This window comes from Mesocricetus auratus, unplaced genomic scaffold (genome assembly GCF_017639785.1).
Source record: "Mesocricetus auratus isolate SY011 unplaced genomic scaffold, BCM_Maur_2.0 contig_3865_pilon_subseq_1:18247_obj, whole genome shotgun sequence".
In the NCBI taxonomy this organism is placed as follows: domain Eukaryota; kingdom Metazoa; phylum Chordata; class Mammalia; order Rodentia; family Cricetidae; genus Mesocricetus; species Mesocricetus auratus.
This window is the reverse complement of record NW_024434523.1, coordinates 1-15197: the sequence shown is the minus strand read 5'-3', so window position 1 is coordinate 15197 and position 15197 is coordinate 1. Positions and strand designations below refer to the sequence as shown.

Sequence of the window (15197 nt, the reverse complement as noted above, 5' to 3'; positions counted from 1 at the left end):
CAGTGATTTAATCCATTATCATCATGGTGGAAGCATGGCAGCATGCAGGCAGACATGGTACTAGAGAAGAATCCAAAAGTTCTACATCTGGATCAACAGGCAGCAGAAAGAGGAAATGAGCCACTAGACATGGCTTAACCTTCTGAAACCTCAAAATCCACCTTCAGTGACACATATCCTCCAACACACTTTTCAAATAATGCTGCTCCATATAAGCCTATGGGGGCCGTTTTCATTCAACCACAGTGGCTATAGTGAATAGTGCAGCAATAAACATGGATGTGCAAGTATCTTTGTGGTATGCTGACTTAGAGTTCTGTGAGCATATGTAAAAGTGATATAGCCCCTCCCCCACCCAGCTGGCAAGCCTCCTGCAGGCAGACTGCTCTAGTACCACCCCATCAAACCCTACAATCTACAAGTTTCACTCCACCCCCAAACCTACCCATCCCACCTTGACCTCAGTGGCTCCCCAAGACACAGACAGCAACCATACAGAGTGGACCAAAAGAACCTCCCTAACACAGAGACAGCAACTGCGACGATCAGTCCAAGGGAAGATTCCTGAGACACAGACATCCACCTCAAGGATTGGACCAAGAGCCTGTACCAATTGGAGGAAGTAATGGAAAGGAGCCAATGCAAGAATACATTCAACAGCCTAAAGAGCAATATAGCAACACCAAAATGTAGTGGTCCTATAAAAGGAAGGCCTGAATTTCCTAACCCAGAAGGAACAGAAGAAAATGACCTTAAATTTAACTTTATGAAGATAACAGAGACTCTTAAAAATGAAATGTAAAAATTCCCTTAAAGAAATGGAGTAAAAGACAAACAAAAATTCAGAAGAAATCAATAAATCTCTTTTTAAAAGCCAAAAGAAGAAAAAAAAAACATGTGAAACACTTCAAGACTTGAAAATTGAAATAGAAGCAATAAAGAAAACACAAACTGAGGAAATTCTGGAATTTGAAAATCTGGGAAACAAACAGGAAATACAGATGCAAGCATAACCAAAAGAATACAAAAGATGGAAGACAGAATCTCAGGAGTTGAAAATATGATAGAAGAAATAGATTCATTGATCAAAAAAGTGTTAAATCCAACAAATTCTTAACACAAAACATCCAGGAAATGTGGGACACCACAAAAAAGATAAAACCTAAGAATAATAGGGATAGAGGAAGGAGAAAAATACCAAATCAAAGTCACAGAAAATATATTCAACAAAATCATACAATAAACCTAAAGAAGTACATACATATGAAGATACAAGAAGCTGACAGAACACCAAATAGACTGAGTCAAAAAAAAGTCCTCTCACCATACAATAATCAAAATGCAAAACATACAGAATAAAGAAAGAATATTAACAGCTGCAAAGGAAAAAGAACAAATAACATATGAAGGCAAACCTATCAGAATTACAACTGACTTCTCAATGGAGACAATGAAAGTCAGAAGGTCCTGGACAGGCATTATGCAGACACTAAGAGGCCATGGATACCAGCCCAGACTGCTATACCTACCAACGCTTTCAATCACTTTAGGCAAAGAAAACAAGATATTCCATGGAAAAAACAGATTTAAAAAATACCTACCCATAAATTCAACCCTATGGAAAGGTGTAGAAGGAAAACTCCAACCCAAGGAAGCTAGCTGCATCCATGAAAACACAGGCAACATATAACCTCATACCAGCAAACCTCAAAGAAAGGAAACATATGAATGATACCACCAAAAAGTAACAGGAATTAACAATCACTGGCCATTAATATCTCTCAATATCAATGGATTCAATTCTACTATAAAAAGACACAAGCTAACAGAGTGGATACAAAACCAGGATCCATCCTTCTGCTGCATACAAGAAACACACCTCAACCTCAAAGACAGACATTACCTCAGAGTAAAGGGTTGGGAAAAGATTTTCCAATCAAATGTACCTAAGAAATAAGCTACCGTAGATATCCTAATATCTAACAAAATAGACTTCAAACTAAAATCAATAAAAAAGATAAAGAATGGCATTTCATATTCATCACAGAAAAAAATCAAGAAGAAATTGCAAATCTGAACATCTATGCCCCAAATCCAACAGCACCCACATTTGTAAAAGAAACATTACTAAAGCTTAAATTACAAACCAAACCCCACACACCAATAGACAGGACTGCCAGATAGAAACTTAACAGATAAATAATAGAACTAACAAATATCATGATTCAAATGGACTTAACAGGCATCTATAGAACATTCTACCCACAAACAAAAGAATATAATTTCTTCTCAGCATATCACGGAACCCTCTATAAAATTGACCCTATATTTGATAGTAAAGCAAAGCTCAACAGATAAAAAAATGGAATAACCCGCTGTATCTTATCAGATCACCATGGCTTAAAGTTAGAAACCAACAGCACTAATTTAGAAAATCTACAAACTCATAGAAATTGAACAATCTTCAATTGAATCACTCCTGGGTAAAGAAAGCAGTGCTAAGAGGGAAGTATGTAGCACTAAGTGCCTACATAAAGAAAACAGTCTAGATACAAAGGGGAGGGCCTAGATCCTGCCCAATTGATGTGACAGTCTTTGATTATTCCCCCATGGGAGGCTCACTCTCTCTGAGGAGTGGATGGGGGTGGGATGGGGAGCTGATCTGGTGGGGGAAATGGGAGGCTGGGAGGGAGAGGGAACTGGGATTGGTATGTAAAATAACATTGTTTTTAATATAAATAAAACTTAATTAAATATAATAAATAAAGAAGATATAAGAAGATGGGAAGATCTCCCATGTTCTTGGATAGGTAGGATCAAGAAAGTCAAAATGGCAATCCTACCAAAAGCAATCTACAGATTCAATGCAATCCTTCTCAAAATCCCAGCACAATTCTTCACAGACCTTGAAAACACAATACACAACTTCATCTGGAAAAAAACCCACGGTAGCCAAAACAATCCTGTACAATAAAAGATGATCTGTGGGCATCACCATCCCTCTACTATAGAGCTGTAGTAGTGAAAACAGCTTGGCATTGGAGTAAAAAACAGACAGGTGGACCAATGGAATTGAATCGAAGGCCCCAATATCAACCCACACACCTATGAACACCTAATTTTTGACAAAGATTCTAAAAATATAAAATGGAAAAAAGAAAACATATTCAACAAATGGTGCTGTTATAACTGGCTGTCAACATGTAGAAGAATGCAAATAGATCCATATCTATGGCCATGCACAAAACTCAAGTCCAAATGGACCAAAGACCTCACTTTAAGTCCATCCACACTGAGCCTCTTAGAAGAGAAAGTGGGAAATACATTTGGATGCATAGGCACAAGAGAACACTTCATGAATAGATCATCAGTAGCATAGACTCTGAGAGCAACAATTAATAAATGAGACTGCCTGAAACTGAGAAGCTTCTGTAAATCAAAGAACATGGTCAAAAAGACAAAACGGCTCCCTACAGAATAGGAAAAGATCTTCACCAACCCCACATCTGACACAGGGATGATCTCCAAAATATATAAAGAACTCTAGAAACTAGAAATCAAACTACCAAATAATCCAATTAAAGATGGGGAACAGATCTAAACAGAATTCTCAACAAAACAATCTCAAATGGCAGAAAGACACTTAAGGAAATGCTCAACATACTTATTCATTAGAGAAATGAAAATCAAAACCAGTCTGAGTGTCTACCTTACACCAATCAGAATGGCTAAGATCAAAAACACCAATGACAGCTTATGCTGGAGAGGATGTGGAGAAAGGGGAACACTCCTTCATTGCTGGTGGGATCGCAAACTTGTGCAGCCACTGTGAAAATCAGTATGGCGATTTCTCAGAAATTTAGGGATCAACCCTATCCCAAGACCCTGCAATACCACTGTTGGGTATATACCCAAAGGAGGCACATTCACACTACAAGGACATTTGCTCAATTATGCTCATATCAATATTATTTATTGATCTTGGAAACAGCCTAGATGTCCCTCAATCAAAGAATGGATAAAGAATATATGGTACATTTACACAATGGAGTACTACTCAGCAGAAAAAAAACAACAACAGAATCTTGAAATTTACAGACAAATGTATTTAACTAAAAGAAACCATCCTAAGTAAGGTAAATCAGTCACAGAAAGACAAACATAGTATTACTAACTCATATATGGATTCTAAACATAATGAAAATGATTACCAGCATAAAATCCATACCTCCAGACAAGTTAGTGATGGGGAAGTCCTGTGTATATGTCAATAAAGCACTGTTGGCCAATAGGGAAGCAAGATATGTGGGACTAGAAGTCGAGAAGGATTCTGGGAAAGAGAAACACAGGGAACCATGATGTAGCTGCCATAGGAGTAAGGGGTCCGGATCCCTTTCCCTGGTAAGAGAAATACTTAGATTAACAATTATGGAGTAAATACTTAAGTCAGAGCTACCCAGTAAGAAACAAACAAATGGCCAACAGCTTCATAATTAATATAGCCTCCTGTGTGTTTATTTGGGAATTGATGCAGCTCTGGAACCAGGCTGGTGGGAAGGCTGCACGTTACAAGTTAGGAAACAAGGAGGATCATAAGAGAGACATACACAGTCCCCCAGTGAAGCAGAGACAAGAGTCCTTGAACAAATGCGGAGTATGGGGAGAGGGGGAGGGAGGTAGGATAAAGAGGAGGGAGAGGAGAACATGAGGGATCAGAAAGATTGAGTGGGGAGAGGAATAGAGGAGAGCGAGAAAAGAGACACATCCATAGAGGGAGCCACTATAGGTTTAAAGAGAAATCTGACACTAGGGAATTAAACAGAGATCCAAAAGGATGACCCCCAACTAGGACCCTAAGCAATAGTAGAGAGGCTTCCCTAAAATCCCCTTTCCCTATAATGAGATTGATGACTACCTTAAATGCCATCCTAGAGCCTTCATCCAGTAGTTGATGGAAGCAGAAGCAGAGATCAACAGCCAAGCACTGAGCCAAAGTCCTGGAATCCAGTTTCAGAGAGGGTGGAGTGAGGAACAAAGGAGTCAAGACCACACTGGGAAAATCCACAGAAACAGCTGACCTAAGCAAGTAGGAACTCATGGAACCCAGTATGACAGCTTGGGAACCAATATAGGACCAAACCACGCCCCCTGAACGTGGGTGTCAGTTAGGAGCACTGAGCAATCTATGGGGCCTCTGGCAGTGGAACCAGGATGTATTGCTAGTGCAGGAACAGATTTCGGGAGCCCATTTCCCATGGAGGGATACTCTCTTAGCCTAGATACACAGGGACGGCCAAGGACCTGCCCCAAACTACTTGACAGATTTTAATGATCCCTCATGGAAGGTCTCACCCTCCCAGGGAAGTGGATGGGAGATGAGATGGGGGATCATTGGGGGGGATGAGAGGATGGGAGAGACAGGGAACTCAGATTGGTATGTAAAATAAGATTGCTTCTAATTTTAATAAAATTTATATATAAAAAATGTTTCTTCGGGTTTTTCATGAGAAAGAGACACAACTATTCCTGGCAATACTAATTACGTCAGAGAGAAAGATGGGCATCAAAGAAACTTGTGATGGGGGATGTTTTGCTGTATATATGTTACTCTTATGTATTGATGAATAAAACACTGATTGGCCAATAGTCAGTCAGAGCATAGGCAGGGCTACCAGACCAGGAGAATGCAGGGGAGAAGGGCAGGGAAATGCCATGTAGAGATAAGGAGGATAGGATGTGCCAGTCATTCTCTGGTATGATAAGGCCATGTAGAAATACATAGATTTATGGGAATGGGTTAATAATTAAGACAGAGGTAGTCAGTAAGAAGCCCTAGCTATTGGCCAACAGATTTATAACTAATAAAGTGTCCATGTGTTTATTTGGGGCAAAAAAGCTGTGGGACCAGACAGGACAAGAAACTCCAGCAACAAACTTGTTGTGGAGTTTGCCTTCCATGTGACAAAACTGGCCTATCGAACAAAGAACTGGCCTTTAAGCATACTGACAGTAAGCATACTGTCCAAACTGGACAAGCAGGTTACAAAGGAAAATGACTGATAAACTTACCAAGAGACAGGATGGTCCTTCAGGGTTCCTGCTTTACAGAAGAAAGCAACTGACAAACCTTGACAGTACAAGACAGAACAGATCTTCACATTTCCAACTTCATTAAAAAGTCTGCCAGACACTTTGTCCCATGGGAAGAAGATGGATGCCCAATGTTACAGATGAACTTTGGTTGAATGTCCAGGAAGCGAGATGTCTCTGTCAATCCTAGAGTTTATATATTATCCTTCTAGGGTCTTTGATGGAGTTGAAGACAGATAGTTATGGTTACAGTTTACCATAGTTATGATAAAAGATAAGTTACAGATAAAACTTTAATCTCACAAAGATAGGACAGAATGTTGTCTTTAAATTTTGCCAAATGCTAATGGACTAAATATTATGAACAATAGTTCTTGCTTAATAGCTGTTTTGTTATATATAATTTTGCTATGTTAATGTTAAAACCCTCCTTTTTATCTAGACAGAAAAGAGGAGATGATGGGGAATGTCCATCTGAATGCTGTGAATAAATGTTACTCTTTTTGGTTGATGAATAAAGCTGTTTCAGGCAAAGGACAGGCAGGATGTAGCCAGGTGGGAAATCCAAACAGGTATAGAGAAAGGTAGCAGGAGGTGTCTTAGAGATGCCGTGCAACTGGGAAGGTAGGATGCCCGGGCATTCTCTGGTAAGTCAAGACCATGTAGAGATACCCAGATTAATAGAAATTGGTTAATAATTAATAGAAAGCTAGCCAATAAAAAGCCTGAGCCATCAGCCAAACAGTTTATAATTAATATAAGCCTCTGTGTGTTTATTTGGGACTAAACAGCTGTGGGACAAGGTTGGACAGAAAATACCACCAATAGGATACCTTCCCAATAGTTTTAAGAATATTTCAAATAATGCTGCTGCCTGAACCCATGTTGATGTCCATGACCATGCTGCTACAGAGGACCATGTTGGGGTCTATGGTTCTGCTGAGGCTATGGGGTCATATTTAAGTCTGTAGCCCATGTTACTGAAGGGACCAGCCCCCTGCTTTAGCAGCCATGACAGGCTGCAGAAAAGACATGAAGGTCTCTGACTCAGCATATTTCACAAAGGGACTCCAGGACAGACCAAACCATCTCCCTTAGCCTCCAGGATACTTAGTTCCTGGAAGCTGTGTATACCAAGCCACCTGCAAGAAACAAAACCTCAGAAACCACAGAATGTTCCCAGCAACAGCCAATGAGAATAACTGGCAAACAAGTATTCCCTTGATTGTCACCAATCGACCTGTACCTCTCCCAACACCTCTCACCACCCACTAATATAACCCTGTGGTTTGTGCTTTTAATTACCACAGCAGTAGACTAGGAAGGCACATCCTCTGGTGGCTGCTGAATCAGCTAACTAGACGAGGTCCCTATCACAGTGGGACTGAACAATAAATCTTGCTTTTGCAGTTCGGTGAGTCTATCTCCTTGGTGGTCTTTGGGGGGTCTTTGAGACTTGGGCATAACAGTTACCACTAAGGATCAGGTGAATATCCATGGTCTGTGCTGCTGTCTTAGGTCATGTTGATGTACTTAGCTTGTGCTGTGGCAGAGGGCCATGTTAGCATACATGGTCTATACTGCCACTGGAGACCATGCTGATATCCAGGGCATGTGCTGATGCCAGAGCCTATGAGTTTATCTATGGTTCATGCTGTATTGATGACTGCAAACTCACAATTGAGAAAGTGGGACATGGAAGGCTTCTGTGACAACCCCCACCTGTGCCCCATCCCTATCCTACTCCCACCCTATCCCCACAAATTGGGTTTTATTCTTTGGGGGAGGTCAAAAGTTTGGAGTGTGGACTTAGGAGGCGGGGAGGTGGATGAAATGGGGTGCCATGATGTAAAATTCCTGAATAATCAATACAAATATTATAAATCCTTAAAATAACCCCCCCAAAAAAGAATATTTAAGATCTGTGGAGCCAGCAGTATCCCAAGTTTCGCCTCCCAGGTACATTTCCCACATGATGTTTTGCAAAGCTGATTTAATACTAATCCTTACTCTTACTTCCCTCTCATTCCTAATCTTAGAAAAGAAAAGCCTACTGCATATCATGTTATCATTTTAAATTTATTTACAAATAGTTTCTAAAGTTTTTTATTTATTTATTTTTATTATACGAGACAGGATGTCTCTGTATTGTTTCTAAAGTTTAAGTGACCAGATTTGTTAACTGCTTACTATGACATTTGCCTAGTGGGCATATCCAGCATCTGAGCTTGCTCCTGCAGTTAATATTCTATTATTAATATTCCAGGAGTAATATGCATGTTACAAAATGTATCCTGAGCTCCTGGACTGAGGATACAACTTACAAATGCACTTACCTTGACTCTATCACAACCTAGCTCCACTTACACATTGCAAATACTTTAATTGACCTAATACAGGAGAAAACGAATCTAACAGAATTATCTGAGATGTATAAATTTTACAAGTATAAAAGAGCAATGAAAACCAAGGCAACATAATGCCTACAAAAATCACTAATTCCACATTAGCAGCCTCCGCTGAAGAAATGTAAGAAATGCGGTTGGGCTTTCAAGAAATGACAATATCCTCTTTGGGATCCCCTGGCTTGAGCACAGCAGTCAGGTTGACTCCCCCCAGATGGACAACCAAGCGACCAGGAGCCTGCAGAGACAGCTGGTCCACTTCTGCCCGCACTCAGGGCAGAGGGCAAAGGAAAGACATCAGAGGCCAGAGAATATTGGATTTGCTTATACCCACCAAAAGGGAACCCTGGTTGCCTACACATAAGAGAGGAAGAGGCTCATTTCTACACCCACTGGAAGAAGTGATGGGGAAGAGGCAATATAAGAACACACTCAGCAACAGAAAATCAAATATGACACCACCAGAGTCTAGAGATTCTACACCAGTAAGACCTGAACACCCCAATGCAGATGAAGCAGAAGGGAATGACCTTTAAAACAGCTTCATGAAAATGATAGAGGCCCTCAAAGAGGATGTGAGAAAATCCCTTAAAGAAATGGAAGAAAAAAACTAACCAAAAATGCAAGAAATAGAAGAAAAAACAAACCAAAAAATCCAACAAATGCAAGAAAGGGAGGAAAACACAAAGCAAAAATTACAACAAACAATTCAAACAGTGCAAGGGTTTAAAGCTGACATGGAGACAAAAAAAACAGTCTGAAGGAATGCTGAAAATAGAAAATCTGGGGAAACGATCAGGTACAACAGATGCAAGCATAACCAATAGAATACAAGAGATGGAAGAGAGAATCTCAGGTGTTGAAGACACACTAGGAGAAATAGATTCATCGACGGAAGCAAATCTTAAGTCCAAAAAATCCCTAACACAAAATATCAAGGAAATATGGGACACCTTGAAAAGACCAAAGCCAAGAATAATAGGTATAGAAGAAAGTGAAGAAATCCAACTCAAAGGTACAGAAAACATATTCAACAAAATCATAGAAGAAAACGTTCCCAACCTAAAGAAAGACATACCAATGTAGGTACAAGAAGCTTACAGAACACCAAGTAGAGTGGATCGCAAAAAAGTCCCCTTGCCACATAATAATCAAGACCCCAAATATACAGAATAAAGAAAGAATACTTAGAGCAGCTAAGGAAATAAGGTCAAATAACATATAAAGGCAAACCTATCAGAATCACACCTGACATCTCCATGGAAAATCTGAAAGCCAGAAGGTCCTGGATAGATATTCTACCAACACTAAGAGACCAAGGATGCCAGCCCAGACTACTATACCCAGCAAAGCTTTCAATCATTATATATGGAGAAAACAAGATATTCCATGACAAAACCAGATTTAAGCAATACGTAGCCACTAACCCAGCCCTACAGAAAGTTCTGGAAGGAAAACTCAACTCCAAGGAAGTTAACTACAACCAGAAAAACATAGAAAATAGATACTCCCATTTTACAAACACCCAAAAGAGAAAAGGGGTGGAAATCCACATACAATTCCACCAAGAACTACCATTCCAAATCAAACGAGAACTAACAATCAAAGGTAATTAATATCCCTCAATATTAATGGTCTTAACTTGCCCATAAAAAGGCACAGGCTGTCACAATGGATTTGAAGACAGAACCCATCCCATCCTTCTGCTGCATACAAGAAACATACCTCAACCTCAAAGACAGACATTACCTCGGAGTAAAGGGTTGGGAAAAGAATTTCCAATCAAATGGTCCCAAGAAACAAGCAGGGGTAGCAATCTTAATATCTAGCAAACTAGACTTTAAACTGAAATCAATCAAAAGAGATGAAGGAGGTCATTTCATATTCATCACAGGAAAAATCCACCAAGATGAAGTCTTGATTCTGAACATCTATGCCCCAAATACAAAGGCATCCACATTCTTAAAAGAAACATTACTAAAGCTCAAACCACACATAAAACCTCACACACTTGTAGTGGGAGACTTCAACAGCCCACTCTCACCACTAGACAGGACTAAAAGACAGAAACTTAACAAAGAAACAAAGAACTAATAGAAGTTATGACCAATTAGGTTTGACAGACATCTAAAGAACATTCCATCCAAACACAAAAGAATATACGTTCTTCTCAGTGCCACATGGAACCTTCTCAAAAATTGACCACATACTTGGCAACATAGCAAACCTCAACAGGTAAAATAATTTTAATAACTCCATGTATCTTATCAGACCACCATGCTTTAAAATTAGAGTTTAACAAAGCAACATCCAAGATTAATCCACAAACCTATGAACAGCTGATTTTCGACAAAGAAGCTAAAATTATACAATGGAAAAAAGATAGCATCTTCAACAAATGGTGCTGGCATAGCTGGATATTGGCGTGTAGAAGACTGCAGATAGATCCATGCCTGTTGCCATGCACAAAACTTAAATCCAAATGGATAAAAGACCTCAACATAAATCCAACCACACTGAACCTGTTAGAAGAGAAACTGGGAGTTACCCTTGAACAAATTGGTACAGTAGACTGCTTCCTGAACATAACACCAGTAGCACAAACACTGAGATGGACAATTAATAAATGGGACTTCCTGAAATTGAGTAGCTTCTGTAAGGCAAAGGACACAGTCAGCAAGACACAAAGGCAGCCAACAGAATGGGAAAAGATATTCACTAACCCCACATCTGACAGAGGGCTGATCTCCAAAATTTACAAAGAAATCAAGAAGCTAATCTGTAAAACACCAACAGACACAATTAAAAAGTGGGGGACTGAACTAAATAGAGAATTCTCAGTAGAGGAGTTTAAAATGGCTGAGACACACTTGAGAAAGTGCTCAACATCATTATCCATTAGGGAAATGCAAATCAAAACAACCCTGAGATATCATCTTACTCCTGTCAGAATGGCTGAAATCAAAAACACCAATGACAGCTTATGCTGGAGAGGATGTGGAGAAAGGGGAACACTCCTCCACTGCTGGTGGGAGTGCAAACTTGTACAGCCACTTTGGAAATCAGTATGGAGATTCCTCAGGAAAATGGGAATCAGTCTACAAGACCCAGCAATTCCACTCTTAGGCATATAGCCAAAAGATGCCCATTCATACAACAAGGATTTCTGTCCCACTATGTTCATAGCAGCATTATCTGTAATAGCTAGATCCTGGAAGCAACCTTGAAGCCCCACAACTGAAGAGTGGATAGAGAAAATGTGGTACATTTACACAATGGCGTACTATTCAGCGGAAAAAAAACAATGGAATCTTGAAAGTTGCAGGCAAATGGATGGCGCTAGAGGAAACCATCCTGAGTGAGGTAACCCAGTCACAAAAAGACAAACATGGTATGTACTCACTCATATATGGATTTTAGATATGGATCAGGGGAGAGTGTCAGCCTACAATCACAGGGCCAGTGAGTCTGGGAAACAGGGAGTTTCCCAAGAGAGATGCATTATATCCCAGAGAAGTGGAAAGAGGCGAGATCTCCTGAGCAGATTGGGAACACGGGGGGGGGGGGATCAGGAAAAAGACAGGGGGATAAGAGGAGGGGAGAAGAAGGCATAGGGGAGCAGGAAGGTTGAGTCGAGGTAAGAATAGAGGAGACCAGGATGAGAGAGATACCATAATAGATTGAGTCATTATAGGCTTGAGGAGAGAGCTGACACCAGTGAGATTTCAAGAGATCTACAAGGATAACACCAACTGGAAAACTAAGTAACCGTGGAAAGACTACATTAATTTCCCTCCTTGATGGTAAGGTTGATGACTACCTTATATGCCATCCTAGAACCTTCATCCAGTGACTGATGGAAGCAGAGACAGATACCCACAAATAAACACTGCGCTGACCCCCTGGAACCCAGCGACAGAGATGGAGGAGTGATGAGCAAAGGGGTCAAGACCATGATGGTGAAACCCACAAAGACAGCTGACTGGACAAGGGGGAGCTCTTGAACCCCAGACTGATGCCTGAGAGGCCAACAGGGGACTGATCCAAACTCCATGAATATAGTGCCAGTGAGGAGGCCACAGAAATCACTGGGGCCTTGGGTAGTAGATCCGTGTTTAACAAGGTTTATGAATGATCTTTGGGAGCCCATTCCAAATAGAGGGATGCTCTCTCAGCCTGGACACATGGGGAAGGGCCTAGGCCCTGCCCTGGATGAAATGACATACTTTGGAGATCCCCCCAAGGAGGCCCTCACCCTCCCTGGGGAAAGATGTGGGGATTGGGCTGGGGGTGGTGGTGAGGGTGCGGCTGGGATAGAGAAGGGGGGAGCTGGGATTGCCATTTGAAGCATGCATGTTTCTAATTTAAATTTAAAAAAGGAATGACCATATAATATAAAGTATTTCGGGCAAGGCAAAATGTTTTATTTGGTAGAAGGATATGTAATCATGCTAAATCAAGCAAGCAATAGGGGATCTTGCTGGGTTTTTGTTCCTAATGCAAAGGGTGTTTCTCATTTTGAGTATTCAGAGCTCAGCCTCACATTCTCACACAACTAGCTAATATGTAGTGCTGCAGTTTCTAGAGAGAAATGAAACTTGAGTGCATACTTTGATTTCAAGAAGTGCTGACCATAAAGGAATGTGAATTTCTGCCAGGTGACTTCTTTATTTTATTTAAGTAGAACTTTTTCTTATTTAACCCTTTAAGAGAAACATCTGTATTTTGTTCTCATTTCCCACAAGAGTGAATTAGATAAAATTACAAATATTTTAAATGATTACAAATGTGCTCAAAAAGATCAAAGGAGATATAAATTCCTGAACAAATCCCAAGAGAATTCAGATAGCTGAATGAAAAAATATATAAAAGAATAATTCAAGGAGGCAATAGAAATACTGAAGTAAAACCAACCTGAAATTCTAGAAATTAAAAACTCTAAGTCAAATAAAAAGCTCTTATGGAAAGTCTCACCAATAGAATGAATGAAAGAATGAATGAATGAATGAGCTGGAAAATAGAATGAAAGAATTGGAATATTACAACAAAGACAAAGATAAGTTAATAAGAAGGTATGAGAGGGATTTTCAAAATATTTGGGTCACTATAAAAAAAACAAAATCTGGGCTGGAAAGATGGCTCAGTGGTTAAGAGCACTGACTGCTCTTCTAGGGGTCCTGAGTTCAATTCCAACAACCACATGGTGGCTCACAACCATCTGTAATGAGATCTGGTGCCCTCTTCTGGCCTGCAGGGTTACATGCAGACAGCAAATTTTGTGCATAATAAATAAATCTAAAAAAGAAACCCCACAAGGTCAGTCCCTGCAGTGGCCACCGCTGTCTGCCCTCAGCCAGCAGCTCGGCGCCACCTCGGGCTGGCGTCTGTGGCGAGCTCGACGAGGCGGCTGACTCAATGGCGGCGGCTAGAGGCCCGGAGCTCCTTGGGGTTGGGCCGCGGTGGCGTCTCCATGGGGCTAGCCAGCAGCATCTGTGTGCTGTGAGGACACTTCCACTGCTCCAAGGAGACAGTTCTGGAGTTCTTGGATAGCGTACCTTGGGAGGAGCAGGCAATAATTGAATCCCATCTCTAGGGTTTTTTTGTTGTTGTTGTTGTTCTGTTTTTTGTTTGTTTGTTTTTGTTTTTTGTAGACAAACCGAGAGCCATAAACAGCTTCAATAAGGAAGAGCTTGACTGCCATATCCTCGATGAAGGCTTTACTGCCAAGGACATTCTGAGCCAAAAAATTAATGAAGTCTATTCCTCTGATGACAAGGATGCTTTTTTTATGTCGCAGACCTTGGAGACATTCTGAAGAAACACCTAAGATAGCTAAAAGCTCTCCCCTGGGTCACTCACTTTTATGCAGCAGAGCCATAGTGAACACCCTAGCCGCCATTGAGACAGGTTTTAACTGGGCAAGCAAAACTGAAATACAGTTGGTTCAGGGGCTTGGGGTGCCTCCTGAGAGAATCGTCTATGCAAATCCTTGTAAACAAGTGTCTCAGATCAAGTATGTCGCCAGTAGTGGAGTCCAGAGATGACATTTGACAGTGAGGTTGAGTTGATGAAGGTCGCCAGAGCACATCCAAAGGCCAAGTTGGTTTTGTGGATTGCCACTGACGATTCCAAAGCAGTTTGTCGCCTCAATGTTAAGTTTGGTGCCACACTCAGAACCACCAGGCTTCTCTTGGAACAGGCAAAAGAGCTAAATATCGATGTCATCAGTGTCAGCTTCCACGTGGGTAGTGGATGTAGTGATCCTGAGACCTTCTTCCAGGCCCTGAGGGATGCCCGCTGTGTCTTTGACATGGGGACAGAAGTTGGTTTCAGCATGTATCTGCTTGATATTGGTGGTGGTTTTCCTGGATCTGAGGAATACAGAGCTTAAATTTGAAGAGATCACCAGTGTTATCAATCCAGCTCTGGACAAGTACTTCCCGTCAGACTCTGGAGTGAGAGTTATAGCTGAGCCAGGCAGATACTATGTCGCCTCAGCTTTCACACTGGCAGTCAACATCATTGCCAAAAAATCAGGGAAGGAGCAGATGGGCTCTGATGATGAAGATGAGTCCAGTGAGCAAACCTTCGTGTATTGCCTGGATGACGGAGTGTATGAGTCATTTAACTGCATTCTTTATGATCATGCCCATGTGAAGCCCCTGCTGCCGAAGAGACCCAAGCCAGATGAGAAGTATTACC

The 15197-nt window shown here is 40.9% G+C and overlaps 1 pseudogene; it reads left to right on the top strand.

The window, feature by feature from the left end:
• Positions 1-13910: 13910 nt before the first annotated feature.
• Positions 13911-15193, top strand: LOC121138621 (annotated as a pseudogene).
• The last annotated feature ends 4 nt before the right edge of the window (positions 15194-15197 follow it).